Source organism: Triticum aestivum, chromosome 5A (assembly GCF_018294505.1).
Source record: "Triticum aestivum cultivar Chinese Spring chromosome 5A, IWGSC CS RefSeq v2.1, whole genome shotgun sequence".
In the NCBI taxonomy this organism is placed as follows: Eukaryota; Viridiplantae; Streptophyta; class Magnoliopsida; order Poales; family Poaceae; genus Triticum; species Triticum aestivum.
The window spans coordinates 660,949,147-660,964,839 of NC_057806.1; the positions used below are offsets into that span (position 1 = coordinate 660,949,147).

At 44.5% G+C, this 15,693-nt stretch overlaps 1 pseudogene; it reads left to right on the forward strand.

Moving 5' to 3' along the window:
• Positions 1–12,595: 12,595 nt before the first annotated feature.
• On the forward strand, positions 12,596–14,488 carry LOC123101750 (uncharacterized; annotated as a pseudogene).
• The last annotated feature ends 1,205 nt before the right edge of the window (positions 14,489–15,693 follow it).

The following is a 15,693-nucleotide window of genomic DNA, read 5'->3' on the forward strand; positions in this document are numbered from 1 at the left end:
AGGGAGAGGTTGAGGAAGAGGGCTCCAACAGCAGCACGACGGCGTGGTGGTGGTGAAGCTGCAGTACTCCGGCAGGGCTTCGCCAAGCTCTTATGGAGGAGGAGAGGTGTTGGGGAGGGGAGGGGCTGCGCCTTGGATGTTGTTTGCAGCCCTCCCCTCACCCCTCTATTTATAGGGGAAGGGAGAAGGGGGCCGGCCCCCTCTAGATGAGATCTAGAGGGGGGGCGGCAGCCAAGGGGAGGGGGGCTTGCCCCCCAAGCAAGGGGGCGCCCCCCCTTAGGGTTTCCCCCCAACCCTAGGCGCATGGTCCCTAGGGGGGTGTGGCGCCCCAGCCCACTTGGGCTGGTTCCCTTCTCCATACAGCCCATAAGGCCCTTCGGAAGAGGTGGCCCCTCCCGGTGGACCCCCAGAACCCCTCCGGTGGCCCCGGTACAATACCGATATGCCCCCGAACCTTTCCGGCGACCGTATGACAACTTCCCATATATAAATCTTTACCTTCGGACCATTTCGGAACTCCTCGTGACGTCCGGGATCTCATCCGGGACTCCGAACAACATCCGGTAATCACATACAAGTCTTCCTAACAACCCTAGCATCACCGAACCTTAAGTGTGTAGACCCTACGGGTTCGGGAGACATGTAGACATGACCGAGATGACTCTCCGGTCAATAACCAACAGCGGGATCTGGATACCCATGTTGGCTCCCACATGCTCCACGATGATCTCATCGGATGAACCACGATGTCGAGGATTCAATCAATCCGTATACAATTCTCTTTGTCAATCGGTACGTTACTTGCCCGAGACTCGATCGTCGGTATCCCAATACCTGGTTTAGTCTTGTTACCGGCAAGTCACTTTACTCATACCGTAATGCATGATCCCGTGATCAACCACTTGATCACATTGAGCTCATTATAATGATGCATTACCGAGTGGGCCCAGAGATACCTCTCCGTCATATGGAGTGACAAATCCCAGTCTTGATTCATGCCAACCCAACAGACACTTTTGGAGATACATGTAATGTACCTTTATAGTCACCCAGTTATGTTGTGACGTTTGGCACACCCAAGGCACTCCTACGGTATCCGGGAGTTGCACAATCTCATGGTCTAAGGAAATGATACTTGACATTCAGAAAAGCTACAGCAAACGAACTACACGATCTTTGAGCTAAGCTTAGGATTGGGTCTTGTCCATCACATCATTCTCCTAATGATGTGATCCATTATCAATGACATCTAATGTCCATAGTCAGGAAACCATGACTATCTTTTGATCAACGAGCTAGTCAACTAGAGGCTCACTAGGGACGTGTTGTGGTCTATGTATTCACACATGTATTACGATTTTCGGATAACATAATTATAGCATGAACAATAGAAAATTATCATGAACAAAGAAATATAATAATAGCCATTTTATTATTGCCTCTAGGGCATATTTCCAATAGGGCTAAGTTGGGACACCCCTACAGGGTTTTGAACTTTCGAAAGTCGTGCCCGCGGTTATGGGCAGATAGGAATTTGTTAATATCCGGTTGTAGAAAACCTGACACTTAACTTAATTAAAATAAATCAACAACGTGTGTAACCATGATGGTCTCTTTTTGGTGGAGTCCGGGAAGAGAACACGGTCTCGTGTTATGCTCGAACGTAAGTAGTTTTAGGATCACTTCTTGATCTGTATAGCTTCTCGACCGTGATTTGCTTCTATTCTTGCTCTCATTTGCGTAAGATAGCCACCATATATGCTAGTGCTTGCTGCAGCTCCACCTCAATACCCCTTCCTACCCATAAGCTTAAATAGTCTTGATCGCGAGGGTGTGAGATTGCTGAGTCCCCGTGACTCACAGTTTACTTCCAAAACCAGATGCAGGTGCCGACAATGCCAGTGTAGGGGACGCGACCGAACTCAAGTGGGACTCCGACGAGGATTCAGGACGTTACTAACAAGCCTGCCATCGGCAGAGGCGAAACATGATCACGACCATCAGGAATGAAGACACAACCGCAAGCGACCATGATGAGATCGCAAATGAAGTGGATGACTACTACACAAATGTGTTTGTCGACGCACCTTTGAGGACTCACACCATTGATCTCAGCCTCTTGAACCTACTGACCATGAACATGGCGCATCTAGAGCAGCCTTTCACTATGGAGGAAGTGGAGAAGATTGTGAAGAACATGCCCATGGACAAGGCGCCAGGTCCGGACGGCTTTACGGGACGGTTCTTTGCATCCTGCTGGCATATCATCAAGGACGACCTAATGAGGGCACTCCAAGCATTCTACCAGGGCGACATGAGGGGCCTGCAAGCCATTAACAAGGCGATAGTGGCCCTCCTTCCCAAAAAGGACGGTGCAGTGGACATTCGAGATTTTAGGCCGGTGAGCCTGGTGCATAGTGCGATAAAGATTTTTGACAAGACACTATCTACACTGCTTGTAACAGATCTACGTTCCATAGTGGGGAAGCACCAGAGCGCCTTCGTAAGAGGACGATCCATCCACGATAATTTCATGCTTGTGCAATGCACGGCACAAAGACTACACGCCCTATGGGACCCAGCCATTATGCTCAAGCTTGATATGTCAAAGGCGTTTGACTCGGTGCAATGGCCTTTCCTACTCGAAGTCCTCCGTATGGTTGGGTTTGGGGAGCGCTGGATCAATGTGGATATGTGGGATGCTGGCGAGTACATCAACAAGGATCATGATCAACGGAATGCCGGGACGGCCAATATACAATACATGTGCTTCAGGCAAGGCGCCCCCCTCTCCCCAATGCTATGCATTCTGATCATGGAGCCCTTGCATCGCATGTTTGAGCTGGCAACCGCGAGAGGCCTGCTTGCTCCGCTTGCAAGAACAGGGCTGCAGCACCGTCTTTCGATGTTTGCCGACGATGTCATGATCTTCCTTAAGACAAATGAGCGAGATCTGAACACATGTGCATCACTACTTACTCTGTTTGGAGAAGCATCGGGCCTTCGCGTCAACCTTGCCAAAAGCGCAGCTTACCCAATAAGGTGCTCTGTCGAGATCATGGAAACTGTGGAACGAATTCTTGGCTGCCCGAGAGGTACTTTTCCGTGCAAATACCTAGGGTTGCCGCTCACCCTGAGGAAGCAATCCCATGTGTAGTTGTCAAGCCTTGTTGATCATCTTGCAGCAGCGCTGCCAAAGTGGAAGGCGGCCAAGATGCCGAAGAGTGGAAGAATGCTTCTAGTTCAATCCGTTCTATGTGCGATCCCATTGCACGCAATGATGGCACTCGACCTCCCGCGGAAGACAATTGCAACAATGAACAAAATTTGTCACAACTTCCTATGGTGCGCAGAGGCAAGCTCGTCCGGCGGTAACTGTGTCGTCGCCTAGGAGATATATGTGCCCCCAAGTGGGCGGGTGGTCTAGGTATTCCCAACCTAAGATGGATGAACACAGCCGTGCAGCCTTGGCCGCAACGATCAGACGCATCAAGACCATGGGCTGAATTTGACATTGTGGTGCTGCAAGCTTCAAGGCAAATCTTCAATGCGGTTGCTCACTGGATCATAGGTGATGGAAATGCAGCACTCTTTTGGGAGGATAGATGGCTTGAAGGGTATCAGATTGCGGAGATTGCACCTTTGACCTATGAGCGAGTTAGGAAGAGAATAAGAGGCACATGCACCGTATCCCAAGCATTGCAGGACGATCATTCGGTTGCTCAAGTGAGCCCCGAGGTAACAGCCGAATTACTGCACGAGTACTTGCAGTTGTGGAATATGATCCAAAGGGTGGAGCTTAAGCTAACACAGTGCGACAACATCACCTAGTCATGGGAAGCAAATGGATGCTACTCAACGAGGACAGCCTATGCCGCCAAGTTCTGGGGCAGACAGATCGTCCCCACGGCCGAATTCACTTGGAAATCAAAGGCACCATCGCCTTGTCGCTTCTTCACATGGCTCGCAATTCAAAACAGATGTTGGACGTCCGCTCGGTTGGCAAGAAGAGGACTCGATCACCAAGACAGTTACCCCACTGTTCAAGATATCTTCCGATATGCCGATAAATCGGCCGATTTATCGCTTACCGCTGTCAGGACGATAAGATAAATCGGCCGATAAATCAGCCGATATGGCGATAAATCGGCCGATATGTCGATAAACTGGCCGATTTACCCCTTATCATGGGTCGACCGATAAGTTCCCGATAAGAGATATCCCCAACATTGAGTTACCCAATGTGCAACCAAGCAGAGGAGAGCATTAACCACATCCTTTTACAATGTGTCGTTGCACGGGAGGTGTGGACCGTGATCTGCCGCCCCCTAGGCAAGCCATAGTGGATACCCACAGCGAACGACAATCTCACTGCATGGTGTCAAGACAAGGGAGGAAGAGGACAGACCAGGAGGGATGCATGCAAATGCAATCATCATCCTAGGCCTATGGAAACTATGGAAGCACCGCAACTCTATCATCTTCGACGGGGCCACACCTTCAAAGAATCGGGTTATCCACGCCATCGTCAGAGAGGGCCGCGTATGGAAACAAGCGGGCATACTAAAACGGGACATGGATGGTTTCTTCGCAGAAGTGAAAGGGTGGGCTGCAGAGAGTAGCTACACATAGGAGACGAAGATGGAGGGTGGGGTTAGTGTTCGGTGTGTATATACGTAATCTGTAACACTAACGTGGACGGGCTCTTTACCCTGGTTCCTTTTTTATAATATAATACACACAAGCTGATGAAAGGCTAGTGCATACGGCGTACACAATATGTATAGCCGTCATTACCAGGAGAACATCATTTTGGCTCGCGGGCTTAAGGGGGAGCTAGAATTTTAAAAATTCAAAAAGAATGTTTATCGGCTCTACACCAATTCAAATGGTTTCTATTTATTTTAAAATATAACAAATGGTATGTTGACTTGTAGGTTCCAACAAAAAAAGACAACTTTCTGATCCCATGACAACAAAAGTAATTATTATTTTTACGCGGCCATAAGAAAATACGTGCATATATTAGTCATCTGCATGTACAGTTTTCTTCAGAAGTCTTTGACATCCAAAGCCAGTGCTTTCGATTGGCTACCTGCCCTGTCGGCTGAGTTCTAAATCGTTATTTGGTCCCTAGATGCCCTTATCTTGCTCCGTTGCTTGTTGGCTGGCCACGTACGCTGCCTTTTATCCGATTCCGTCGGCTGATGCGAACCAGTGGCTCGTATGCATGCCAAACGTGTGATTTTCTGTAGGTAGATGAGATGTCCTTTTTTGCTGGCTAAAGTGTGATACATTTGTATGGACTTCTCTTAGATAATGAACTTGCATGAACAAGTGGTAAGAGCTTTCATACGAGAATTAGGAGCCAAGCCATATCCGACTTCGAAGACCATGCAGAACTGATGCGAGCTGCTTCTTCTTCTTCTTCTCTCCTCAAAAAAGCTGCTTCTCCTTTTACTACTGCTGCTTATATTTTCCTTTTAGACATTATTTATTTTGTATTTATTTATTCTAATGCATAGTGATAATCGTATTTTTATTCAAAGTTGCTTCTCCCTTTACTACTGCTTCTTATATTTCCCTTTTTAGACTTTATTGTTTTGGTTTTTATTCTAATGCGAAGTGATAATCTCGCCCTTGAACATTTTTTTTTATTTTGTCGTCTGTTTAACCATTTTTCCTCTATCATCGTGATCTTTTACATCCAAGTTACGAAGTAACGATGTTGCTAATTCTCATGGTAATAGAGAGAATTGGTTAAATAAACGATAAAATGAACAATAACTACTTCGAAGACGCATGTTCAATCAAAATTTAGGACTCGTGCAAGCGCAGAGGGCATGGGAAAATCTAGATCAAATGACGATGAGCAGTTGGAGTAATATCTTTTTCTTGAGGATTCCTCCTCCTTGTATGTGTTGCCACTTTGGTCGGCTACTACAAGTCTACAAGCAAGAGATCTCCACGGCTCCACGTTTAATGCCTGAAAAACGCATGGGCTCTTACATTCCTCGCTCGGCCTAGTCCTATCTTTCTTTAGCAAGCGGTCTTTGTCATCATTTGCGTGTTTACTTATTCCTAGTACGTGCATTTTTCCAGTCCAGTTTTTACCTGAATAGTTTTTCTTTAGTTTGTGAAGATTTTCCAGAATTTATGAATTTAAATTCATGAATATTTCCCAATACAAAAAATCAAATCATTGAATAGTTTTGAAAATTCAGTGAAATTTTCCAAAATTTGGGGAAATGATTAAATTTAAGAACATTTTTTAAAACCCCCAAATATTTTAAAAATTTATAAACAATTTTAGAAATTTTTGAATGAGCTTAAAATTCATTACATTTTCTCGAATTAACCATTTTTACATCCATGAACATTTTTCTATTTTCATGAGCATTTTTCAAATTTCTGGAAATTTTTAAATTTTCATATACAATTTTTATATTTCATGGACATTGTCAAAATTGGGGATTTTTGTAAATTCACAAACAATGTATAAGGTCATATGCATTTTTTAAATGTGCAAATATTATTTAAATCAGAAATAATTTCCTACCCATGGTGGTAGCTATGCACGGCCCCAACTTTTACCTCTAATTATTTTGGTAAATTATTTTGGACTATGAAAAATAACTCTATAACAAAAATATCGTGACTTTGGACCTGCCACGCAAGCAAACATGCAATTAACCAAATGAAAATATCGTGATTTTTTTAAATCATGAAGATTTTTATAATTTATGAGTTATTCTTAATCAGGCACATTTTTATGTTCATGTTCATAATAAAACAACATAATACATTTTTATTAACCAAATGGTAAAAACTAAGGAAAAACAAACACAATGAAAAAGAGAAAATACAAAAAGGAAGAAAGAAAAGAAAATAATATCAATAATAAAGTAAATAAATGAGAAAAACAAAAAAAGGGGAATTGAATGGAAAAAGTGGAGCAAGAAGGGTTGGCAACACACAAAATACAAAGGAAAAGCCTTGAAATTGGCCGACCGGCTCAATTTTACATCGCTCAATCGTGTGAGCGATCGCTTTCCACGTGGTCCCACGCGTAGTCGCGGCATCCGCAAAAATCCGTATCTCACTACCTAGCCTTATCTTCTCGAGACCAGACCAAAGCCATCCGCAAAAATCCCCATCGCCTCGCCTTGCTCTCTCCTTGGCTCATGATGGCAAAGTCAAGGGGAAATGCGTGATTGGGGTAGGCAGTGTCAAACATGTCCATCAGGAGTCTATACCGCATGTAAGAGAAGTAGAGACCTCCGGACCCGGGTACTGCAAAGCTCAACGTTGATGGGCGTATATGGTGAAGAATGGTTCTGCGAGCGCGGTATGATCCTTTGAGACCACTCAGGGGTTGTCATCTTTGCTACAATCCGGTCCGGGCGCTGCCCTCCTGCATTGGAGCCATCGAAGCCGAGCCTGCCGCAATCCAAGAGGGGATTCGTCTCGCTCTGAGTTGAACGGAGCTAGACTATGTTGTCGAGTCTGACTGCGCTGAGCCATCACAATGTTATCGTCACCAGAAAATGATTGATCTTGCTAGTGAATGAGATTAGAACTCTTATGTCTGAAGGAAGGAGGATAGAACTTGGTAAGCTTAGGTGGGATGTTAATCTTGCTAGTTATAGCATCGATTGCATGTGACGATCGCACCAACAAACTGCTTGTTGGTTGCATAGTACACCCGAGGAAATTACTAGTGTTCTAAATGAGCAGTTTTAACATGCTCCCTCTTATCCCCTCTTTTCACATTGGAGGTAAGAGTATATAATAAATCTGAGCCGTTAATCTCATCAATTAGTGGTCTGATTAACTCTTACCTTCTTACCTCGTATGAAAAAAGAAGGGGTAAAAGGGAGCATGTTAAAATTTGCCACCTTGTAACCTTATTCCTTGGTGAGGAGGAAGGTGGCCTTGGTCACGTACTGCATGTTGTTCCACTGCTTGGACGAAGAGCATTCCGCCGGCCGTGCGGTTGACGTTGCTGGCGTCGCCGTTCTTGTTGAGGCAGGCGCAGAGGTAGTGCTCCGCCTTGGCCTTGTACTTCTCCAGCGTCGCCTTGTGCTCCGGCTGCTTCCCTTCCAGCAGCACCTAAAATGACACGACACGGCTAAAAACACATTTTATCCTGAGTGATATTCGATGTACATCTATGCAGTTTAATTTTCTGAAGAAATATATGTGAAGAAAACATTTTCGATCGTGCATGCCATACCACCCAAAGAAACAATCGTGCAATATAAAAATTAATTAGAGAATAGGTAGTTAATTTGTTGAGCAGTCATGTACAGCTGATGCTCACCTTGGTGGCGAGGATCTGTAGGCCGGCGTAATTGACGTCCCAGCTGAACTCTGTGATGGCCCAGGTGGTGCCGCCGAACTCGTCGGCCATGTCGACGGCGTAGTCCAGGTAGCTCGCCTTCCCCATCGCCCGGTGCAGCCACAGCGCCGCCCAAAGCATCTCATCGCCGTACCCGCTCACCGACGCTTAGTAGCTATACGCCTCGCCGATGCTACTGTCGTACTTGCCACTGTATTTGTCCCCTAGCCGTCGCCATCAGAACTAAACTTTGACGCTAGATCATTCTCAATGTAGACAAGAAAGGAGACTCACTGAGGATAAACAAGAAATAGTTGCCCCTAATTAATTGTGGCTGCGGGTTGATTCTAAAGAAAGGCAGGGCGTTATTTGCAAAAACGCATGCTGACCGCTCGGGCCCGACGAGTCCACTTGTCACTCTGTGATTAGTCCAAGACCAAAGTTGCACATTTGGTGCAAGTTATTGGACTGGGTAGGATCATTTTGCAAGTTATAGGACCAAACCATCACATTCTCAGCAAGTTGTAGGACTCCCAGTGCTTTTAACTCATAAAATATCTAGGGTTGCCAACCTACATTGGGAAAGCAAGGGAAATGACCTTTGAGTATATGAAGGAGAAAGTGTGGAAAGGATACAAAGCTGGAAAGAGAAGATGCTGTCAAAAGCGGGAAATGAAATTCTAATTAAGGCAATAGCACAAGCAATACCAGCGTATACAATGGCATGCTTCATGCTTCGACATAACAAAGGCCATGTACGAGGAACTGAGCTCCACGATGGGGCGATATTGGTGGAGCCAAATGGATAAGCAAAACAAAATCCATTAGGTGTCATGGGAAAAAATGGTGAAACTGAAGAAAGGCGGCGGATTGGGCTTTAGAATTTTATACTCCTTTAGGCCTTCTTTGGTTCATAGGATAGGGAAATCATAGGAATAGAAAAGTTATAGGAAATAAAATGACATGCATCTTAAATCCTATGAGTAGGATAGAAAAGAAGATGTCCTTTGATTCACTTCGTAGGATTTTTTTCATTGAGTCTAGGCTAATGTTTATTTTCCTATGAAAGGTGGAGGATAGGAAGAATTCCTCCATAGGAATAGGATTCCATTCCTACAAACCAAAGGACTCTAAAAGAATTTTTCTTGTAGAAATCCTATCCTATGAAAATCCTACAAAATTCCTCCAAACCAAAGGAGGCCTTAATCTTGCTATGCTAGCTAGGCAGGCTTAGAGAATACTGCATAATCCTTCATCATTGTGTACCAGGGTCCTAAGTGCGACATACTACCCAGGAAAATCACTGTTAGAAGCCACCCCAATGGTGGTATATCTTATGCTTGGAGGAGTATCCTTAAGGGGATTCAACTTTTGAAGAGGGGCATTATCTGGAGGGTAGGTAATGGAGAAAATATTGAGATTTGGGAGGACCCTTGGATCCCAAGAGGAGTTACAAGAAGAGTGTTCACGCAAAAAGGAAAGAATCTGATAACAAGAGTGGATGAATTAATCTATCTCAACACAAATACACGGGATACTCAATTTTCCTGACAAACCTTTCTATCTCAACACAAATACACGGGATTCAACTTTGGGCCTATCATTTTGACAAAAAAGGTATTTTCTCTATGAAATCCGCTTATAGAGTAGCACTGGCCACTAGAGATCGAGAATCTTCGCTTGGATTAACATATTCCTCGAATGCAGTTGATGAAAGGAGTGATTCTAAATGGAGAAATTTATAGGCACTACCACTTCCAAATAAAGCCATACACTTTCCGTGGCTGGTGACAAACTACATCCTACCATTGCGCAAAAAACTGCATCATAGAGGTATGCAAGTTGATACCATCTGTCATGTGTGTCATAGATATGATGAGGGTGAAGGCCACTGCTTTCTAAAGTGCAAAAGAGTGAGAGCCATTTGGAGACAAGTTCAACTCGAACGTGTCAGGCTCTGTTAGAATAAATCCGAGGCATACCGTCAATCATCCAAGGACCAAGCAATCACACGAGTACGACACCGAGATTTGTTAACGAGGTTCACTGATATGGCTACATCACCGGGGCTTGACTACGGGCGCTCCTCCCCGTGACACCGCTACAATACCGCACCCAGTCGCCCTGGACTCCGGCACATGCCGCCGGCTTCCCCTGCGTTCCGATGCTATTATGTTGGCATAGGTTACATCGTGTATCTATCCCCACCATATATGAGAGGCCTAGGATACAAGTGTCCTACTAGGACACGACTCCATATCCTATCTAAACACAATACAACTACAAGTCCAACTGTAACCTACCTTATACACTATATTCGGCACAACTCCAACAGGCTCCAATTATTACATTTTCAAATTCGTTTAATTAATTTCATGGAGGACATTCTTGATCTCAATAAGGAAGAAAAGCTAAACACAGCAACTCGTCTTGGTTGTGAGGGGTGATGTTATATGGGGACTTGTGAAATCTGGCTTGGCCAATTTCCAAATTTTGTATCAGACGCTGTAACTGTTGACTTGTCCAGCCGTGTTATATAATGGATGGATGGAATTTCTATCAAAAAGAATCTGTTTAAAAAATAAATAAAAAAGTTGCAGCTTCCGTTGGATGGGTTTGGCCAGGGTAGAGATATGAGCCCGTAGCCTAGGGCAGGGCAGTTGTACCGTGCCAGGCGCCACGGCAGAGGAGCTGCCGCCGGCGGCGGCTCGGAGCTGCCGCCGGCCACACCTTGGTCGTCTCAACGTTGCCGAACATCGCCCGGCTGGTTTTGCCGCTAGAATAGAATTGGGGCGGCAGTGGTTGAGGGGCTGTTTGGTTTGAGACTAAGTTTGCCAAAGCTTGGCACACCTAAGGTTAGGTAAGTTTGACCAATTTAGGTGTGTGTTTGGTTCAGGCCACATCTTAGGCAAGCCACACTATGGTCTTACATCATATACACACAAAAAGTGTGGCAAGATTCCCTTAGGCTTGTCAACTTGTGGCTCTCATTTTGAAGAACTAACCTTAGGCAAGTTTGGCAAACATTATATGGCAAAGTATGTCACTCCTAGGCCTAGAACCAAACAGCCCCTGAATTTGGATGCGTCTCGGTCTAGGGATGGCAATGGGTCGGGTTTGGGGCAGGTGGAGCTGGTCCAAATCCAAGCCATGACCCATGTTCCTACCCTCTGCCCATCCACCAAATTATCCATGGGCATAACTTGTGCCCATGCCCAAACCCGCTGGATACCCACATACCCATGGAGCTCCATGGGCATAGAAAAGTCAGCATGAAGCCTTCCCAAATATCAAATCAACTCATCATCATTCACTCACAAATGACAACATAAGCTACAAGCATAAGTAGGTAACAAGTAATACGATGAGTCCTTAAGTGTGACATACCAGAGGTTGATTCTGTAGCATATAGCTCATGGCACAAGTTGCATATTTCCTGTCATTTCCCATTGATTCGTTCTTTCTACTGTCACTAGCATATGACCCCACATGTCATACGAGTATCCATTGGATATCCATGGAGCACAAACTATAATCATGCCCAACCCGGCTGTTCGTGGGTATCCATATCCACGGACCCATGGGCAGAAATGTGCTCCATACCCTTGCCCAACCGGGTCGGGTATCCATGGGTATCCAGATCCATGGATAAAATTGCCATCCCTATCTCGGTCCATCTCTCGCGTGTCTGCTGCTTCGTTCGTCACCAGATCCGTCCTCCACTCGCCTATACATACGGTATGCTACCAACGCCTCTCTCCTTATTACTACCTACGAACGTACTATTATTGCTCTCCCGAAACATCGATCGAATTCCAACTAAGAATCATACTCCTATTGATTCACAAATCTAGGACATCATTCAGATTCAGATTCTAAAAGTCTAGCAAGAAAACCAAGACTTTTTTATGAAGATCTGCATCAGACTATGATGATGAAACCAAAGAGAAAGGGGCTTCAATATATATATATATATATATATATATATATATATATATATCAACTTGCCAACTTATTATTAGAATCTTATTAAGTATATCAACTTGCTGTCCTCCTCCTACTTTTGCTTCACAATGCACAACAACTTAGTTTGCTTATCAATGTGCAACTATCTGAATGCCTTTGCTGTAGGACATTCTCTGCAGCATCCTGTCACGGTTGCCTATAAAGGAAGCCGTGCGGACGAGCATACTGTCGGAACACTGGAAACATCTTTGGCGCTGCCACTCAAATCTAGAATTCACTCTTAGATCAATGTTGCCGCTTCCTCCTCGTACCAATGGACCCAACGATGTTAGGCTGTGGAAACAAGAGTTTATTCACAGGGTTGATGCAGTCCTGCAGCAACACAGTGGTGCAGGGGTTGACAACATTCAGTTTAAGGCTCCATGTGACGATGAGCATGGGGATCGGATAGAGGGATGGGTCCGCTTTGCCATAGCTTCCAAGGCAAAGCAACTTATTCTCGATTTCTCAGCTACACACCAACATCCATATAAAATCGATTTGCGGCTTCTCGATGACAGTAAAAGCTTACACCTGCAATCTATAAAACTCTGTTCCGTTTCTCTAAAGGTGCCTGCGGATTTCAAGGGTTTTCGGAACCTTAAACGGATTTTCCTAGCAGACACGAATATTACCGACGGCGACCTTCAACATTTGGTGTCCAACTGCACTAGTGTTTTGGAGTTCCTGGGAATCGCTGGTTGTGGGATGCTCACAAGGTTACAAATATCTCATCTTTCAAACAAGCTTAAGCATCTGCAAGTATATGACTGCCGTTTGCTTCAAGCAATGGAGTTAAACTTTGGTCTGGCAAAACTGGAGTACAGAGGCCCATCTATAATATCGTTATCGCCTCCTGGAACTTTACTTACTTCTAGCAGATATATGCATCAAGCTGGAGGGTATCTGTACTAATTCTCTAGAGTACATGTTCACAAAACTTTGTCATAATGTGCCCCGTGTCGAGATTCTGACTCTAAGATGCCGTGAGGGGAAGGTTCTTGATTTCTGCCTTTTGTATTATATTAGGCACAATTCTCATTGCCGATTTTATTGTTTTCTTTCTTACCTGTCTATTTATTTGTGTGATGATTCAGATGGCTACATCGCCAGGAAAGCTGCACGAGTTTGTTCATTTGAAGCACCTGACACTGGACTTGACTTTTGTGTGTGGGACAAGGACAAGTGATATTCTTGAATTTGCCTGCCTTCTGGTTGCTGCTCCTTTCTTGGAAAAGCTGGAATTTCACGTAAGTTTGGCCTTTCAACTTTCATTCTACTGTAGTAACCATTAGAAAATCGATTATTGTTTCTAGCCGACCCCACTTGTGCTTTTGAAATAAATATGACATTTATTATCTAGTAATCAGAATCCTGTTCAACATAGTTTGACTTTTAGGGCACATCTGGGTGTGTCCCTATCGTCTATTGCACATCAAGTGAGTGAATCAAGAATAAATAGAAAAAGAAAGAAGAAAAAGAAAATATTCACACGAATCTTGACGTAAGTTTAATGACATAGGACCTAGATGTGCAATACTTATGGCACATCTAGATGTATGCAAGGCAGTTTCGTTTGCTAAAGCACATCTAGGTCCTATGTCATTAAACTTTAGTAAAACTGTTTCTTTTAACACAGATTGATGAGCTACTTGAGACTGCTAAACACAAAGTAGTCACATCCTTCACTTAATTTATGTACAGATGTGGCTGCGCTGCCAGCATGCACGGTACAGTGTCGATAAAGGGCATCTCCGGAGCCTTCCCTCCCAACCACACTTCCATCTCAGGTCGGTCGACATCACGGGGTTCTACGGCGAGAAGGACCAGCTGGAGCTGGCGCTACACATCCTCAGAGACGCCGTCGTGCTGGAGTCGATGAAGATAGACCCAGAACCTGCGGCCGCCCCCGCTGGTCTTACCCGACTGGCGCGCACAGAGGCTCCTCATTTTGTGGACGGCTACCAAGTCGCCCGGGAGTTCCTTCTCAGCAGAGACTGCCGCGATGTTGTCCACGTCGCAAAGCCTCTCGCCTGTCTGAGGCCGCCGCTCACGCTTGGCGCCAGCACGCGTATTGATGCAGCCCAACGTGCATATTTCTTCGCAGCTCTGCGTACAAGAGACGCGGAGAATGCGGAGTAATGGTCGGGGCCTTCCTCCGACCGGCTTTCTGAAGCTATACTGGTAGCATTCATTCAGAGTCAAAACTCTTTCTGTTGAACTCCATCCATTTCCATTTGGTAGCATTCATTCATTCAGAGTGACAACTCTTTCTGTTGAACTCCATCCATTTCCATTTGGTAACATTCATTCAGAGTCAAAACTCTTTTGTTCGATCATGGAAAAGAAAAGAGCTCTTTCTGTTCAGAGGTTGGCTTGCTAGCATGTATGTACTCCTCCCTTGGCCAGTTTAGTTTGTGCTCATTTGGGGCAACTCATTCAGGAAACTTGAAGGGGGGTTTGCTTGACGATTCGAAAAGGATTTGTGTAAGTAATTTGAGTGGGCTCTCTTCCTTGTCTTTGGGTTGATCTCCCCCTGATTTGATTTGCTCCGGTCCATTGCTTCTCTCGGTTAGTTTTGTTTCGTTTCGTGTTGCCAGCAGTGGTTTGCTGTTTAATGTCAAAGAATCCTGGTGTGTGATTGAGCAACAGAGAAGTAGAAGGTGATCGATGTGATTCAGTGATTGCGCATGTTCAGTTGATTGGTCAAGCTCTCCATCTCCATGAATGCTTTTCAAAATTCATGCACTTTTTTCAAATTTTTTTCTTCGGAATATTTAAATATTATCTCTATTTTTCTTTTTCCAGTTTTATTCCTTCTCTTCTCTTTTCTGTTGCTGGTCTGAAGCCTTACTTTTTTGATTTGCATATAGGCAGCAGCACAGTGCAACTTTCTTGTGTTTTTGTATGTGACAGTCTAATCATTAGACGTCTGACTTACTTTCTCGAAAAAAAAAATTAGACGTCTGATTTTCATTTCAGTTAAGGTCGCATTATTTATTGTCCAATGTCTGGTTGACACGTGTGTATGTTTTTTTTTCTAGTTCATTCTGTGTCCCAGGAAACATTCATCTGATTTTTATACGGGGTTGTGGTAGTATTCTCTCTTGGACTCTGTTTCCGACGTCCCACTGCCAGGTTTTCGAACCCATTCCGAACCGGCGCCGTGAGCTACAACTTCATTAAGCTCAACAACAATTAAACTCCATTAACCTGTGCATTGTTGCACAATTGCTTCAGTTTTTGGAATGAGAAAAGACTATACAACTGTCCTTTTCACATGGTCTGCTTCACGTGAGAAAAAAATTCAGGATTTATTTTGTTTTTTTTTTTGCATTTTTTATATT